The sequence below is a fragment of the Theropithecus gelada genome, unplaced genomic scaffold, assembly GCF_003255815.1.
Source record: "Theropithecus gelada isolate Dixy unplaced genomic scaffold, Tgel_1.0 HiC_scaffold_4988, whole genome shotgun sequence".
NCBI lineage: Eukaryota > Metazoa > Chordata > Mammalia > Primates > Cercopithecidae > Theropithecus > Theropithecus gelada.
The window spans coordinates 1-3,370 of NW_020261590.1; the positions used below are offsets into that span (position 1 = coordinate 1).

Here is a 3,370-nt window from a genome sequence, read left to right on the forward strand (position 1 = left end):
TGGAGGGTGGGGAGTTTTCTCCTGTCCTCCGGAGAATGTTTCTTTCCTTCTCTTTCAGCACTTGCTTGGCTTTTCTCCCAAACATTCCATTTCAGACAATCAACATCCTCACACTGGAAAAGGCAGACTTGAAGACCACCCTTTACCATACTAAACGTGCCGCCAGACACTTCGAAGGTGGGAATCTGGGCACCCCATCATCCTTCAACCTGGCACTTTGACAGGTCTTTAGGGGGAGTCCTTTGGGTCCCATCTCCACCTCTGTCATTACAGAAGAGTCCAAGGATCTGGCCGGCTGCCTGCAATACTCATTACAGCGTATTCAAGAATTGGAGCGGGCTCTCTCTGCTTTGTCTACACAGCAGCAGGAAGAGGACAGGGTGAGTCCAACCAGCTGCCCCATCCCCTGGCAGCCCGGCTTCCCAGATGGAGGAGAGAGTGTAAAAGTCCCTTCTACAGGATGCAGTGTCCTGCCCAGAAGGCAGCGTGCTCATTTCTTGCTGCTTTTGTGTATGGTTGTTAGAGGCAGCCTGGGGCTGAGTCAGCTGCTGTGGGTGAGTTGGGGGCACTGTGGGGAGTGAGCACTGGAGGCAGAGCTCAGAGGCTAAGTGCCTGCCCTGCCCTTACCTGGCTGTGGCCTTGGCCAAGTCCTAGGTGGGATATTCGGTACTTGTACTGTGAAGGTACAGAAGAGTACCTTTAGTATGTCACCATTTCTGTAGAGAGAGGAAAGGTGTGTGTGTGTGGGTGTGAGTGTGTGTGTCTGTGTGTGTGTACATACTATGATAATATACATAAAACATGTTTGCAAGGTTTGTAAAAAATTCAGCAGAGAGTAACGGGGTGCCTGGGAGACACTTCCCTTCTGTACCTTCTGAGTTTTGGACTATGGGAATGTATCAACCTTTCAAAAAGTGAACAAAAGATTAATTTCCCCCTTGCTATCTGTGCCCCCACCCTCAGCAAGAAAAATGGGCTTAGATAATTGGATAGACCTGGGTGTTCAAATCCCAGCTCGGTCTGAGTGATTTTAGGCAAGCCCTTAACCTCGAACACTTGACGTTTTTCATCTGCACAATAGGGGTTATCCTAGTAGCTGTCTCATATGGTGGTTGTGAGGATTAAATGGGATTGCTAGTATGGAACCTGGTGAAGCACTCCATAAAGGTTCAAACAGTGGTATTAATAACAGTAATAACAATAGCAATGTTATCTGATCTCTCTGGGCCTCCGTTAGCCAGCTGTAATTCAATCTCTTTCCCTGTCCCTTCCAACTTTACTGAGTTCTTTTAAAACCAGGCCACGGGCTTGGAAATGTCTTGATCTTTATTGACCGAATTGTATATTGAGCCTAGACCTAGCCCTTTTAAGGGGCACTGCCCAGGCTTCCCAAATTGAAACTTCTCACTGTTCACCATCCAGTCCTCGAGCCGCAGTGAAGCAGTCCTCCAGCAGCAGTTACAGCAGACCAGAAAGGAGCGGGCGCTGCTGAACGCACACGTGACACAGGTGAGGCTTTGCAGAGGGAGGGATGTGGAGGGAAGATGATCCCAGCTGACCAGGAGCAGGTGAGGACCAGTGACAGCCCTTTCTCACTTCTGTGGCCATTCTTGCAGGTGACAGAGTCACTTAAACAAGTCCAGCTAAAGAGAGATGAATATGCTCAACATATAAAAGGAGAGAGGGCCCGGTGGCAGGAAAGGATGCGGAAAATGTCGATGGAGGTGAGACGTGACCCTTCAGCCCCCACCTTTGATGGGTCACTGGATCTTTCTGGGCATCTGTAAAATGGGAATAGTACAGCCAGAGGTGGTCATGGATCTGGGTTTGTGGAGGTGGGGGCAGAGAGGGAGATGGTAGCTTGTCCAGCCACCAGCCCCTCTCTCCAGGGCCCTTTCCCCCTGTGCTTTGGGCAGGCTCGCACATTGAAGGAGGAGAAGAAACGTGACATACATCGGATACAGGAGCTGGAGAGAAGCTTGTCCGAACTCAAATACCAGATGGGTAAGATGGGGCTGGTGTGACCTGGCAGCAGGACTGGCATCAGAGGGCTGTGGGGTGGCTTAGGATGCCCCAGGGAGGTGGGTGGATGGAAGGGCTTTGAGGCAGCAGGAAAGTGGTCTGTGTCAGCAGCCAGCAAGCCTTGTCATCTCCATGAGCCTCAGGGTCCCCATCAGCAAAGAGAGAGGAGTGCCGTTGTCAGCCACCCACAGTGCTCTCTATCTGACATAGCTTGGAAATTGGCTACCATCCGGTGCAAGGAATCATTAGCAGTGAGGCCAAGTTTGGGAAGCCTTAGAGGAGCTGCATCAAAAGGAGGGCTTTTTCTTTGAGCGGGGGTGGTGGGTGGGGAATCCAGAGCCCCTTATTGTCTGCTTCATTTCTCAGCTGAGCCCCCATCCTCGGCACCCCCAGCAGGGACATCTGAGGTGGAGCAGCTACAAGATGAGGCCAAACACCTGAGGAAGGAGGTGGAAAGTCTGGAGGGAAAGCTCCAATCCCAGGTGGAAAACAATCAGGCCTTGAGTCTCCTGAGCAAGGAGCAAAAGGAGAGACTCCAGGAGGAGGAGGAAGGCTCCAAGAGCAGCAGGAGAGGCTCCAAAAGCAGGAGGAGAAGATCCACGAGCAGGAGGAAAGGAGGCTGCAGGAGCAGGAGAGACTGTGTGAGCAAAAGGAGATGCTTCGGGAGCAGCAGAAGAGGCTAGGGGAGCAGGGTGACAGGCTGCGAAAGCAGGAGGAGAGGCTGCAAAAGGAGGAGGAGAGGCTGTGGGAGAAGGAGGAGAGGCTATGAAAGCAGGAGGAGAGACTGTGGGAGAAGGAGGAGAGGCTACGAAAGCAGGAGGAGAGGCTGTGAAAGCAGGAGGAGAGACTACAAAAGCAGGAGGAGAGGCTGTGGGAGAAGGAGGAGAGGCTACGAAAGCAGGAGGAGAGGCTGCAAAAGGAGGAGGAGAGGCTGCAAAAGCAGGAGGAGAGGCTATGAAAGCAGGAGGAGAGGCTGTGGGAGAAGGAGGAGAGGCTACGAAAACAGGAGAAGAGGCTGCGAATGCAGGAGGAGAGGCTCCTGCTCTCCCAGAACTACAAGTTCAATAAGCAACTGGCCGAGCCACAGTGCAGCTTTGAGGATCTGGTGGGTTGCCCCACCTGGGCAGCCTGCCCTCATCCCTAGCCCTCCAGGCCTTGGTTTCCCCACCTGTAAAATGAGGCAGTGTAGCCCTCACATGACATGGTACTTCTAAAGGCATCTGTGAGCCAGAGCTCATCAGGCCCTGCTCTGATGGTTGTGGGGGAGAGGGGATGATTTTTCTAACTTGCCTCCACCCTTCCCGGTGACATGGGAGGCAGACACCAAGTTCTGGGGTCTCCAGCTGCA

General features: G+C 52.7%; 1 pseudogene; it reads left to right on the forward strand.

The window, feature by feature from the left end:
• Positions 1 to 95: 95 nt before the first annotated feature.
• On the forward strand, positions 96 to 3,127 carry LOC112617834 (annotated as a pseudogene).
• The last annotated feature ends 243 nt before the right edge of the window (positions 3,128 to 3,370 follow it).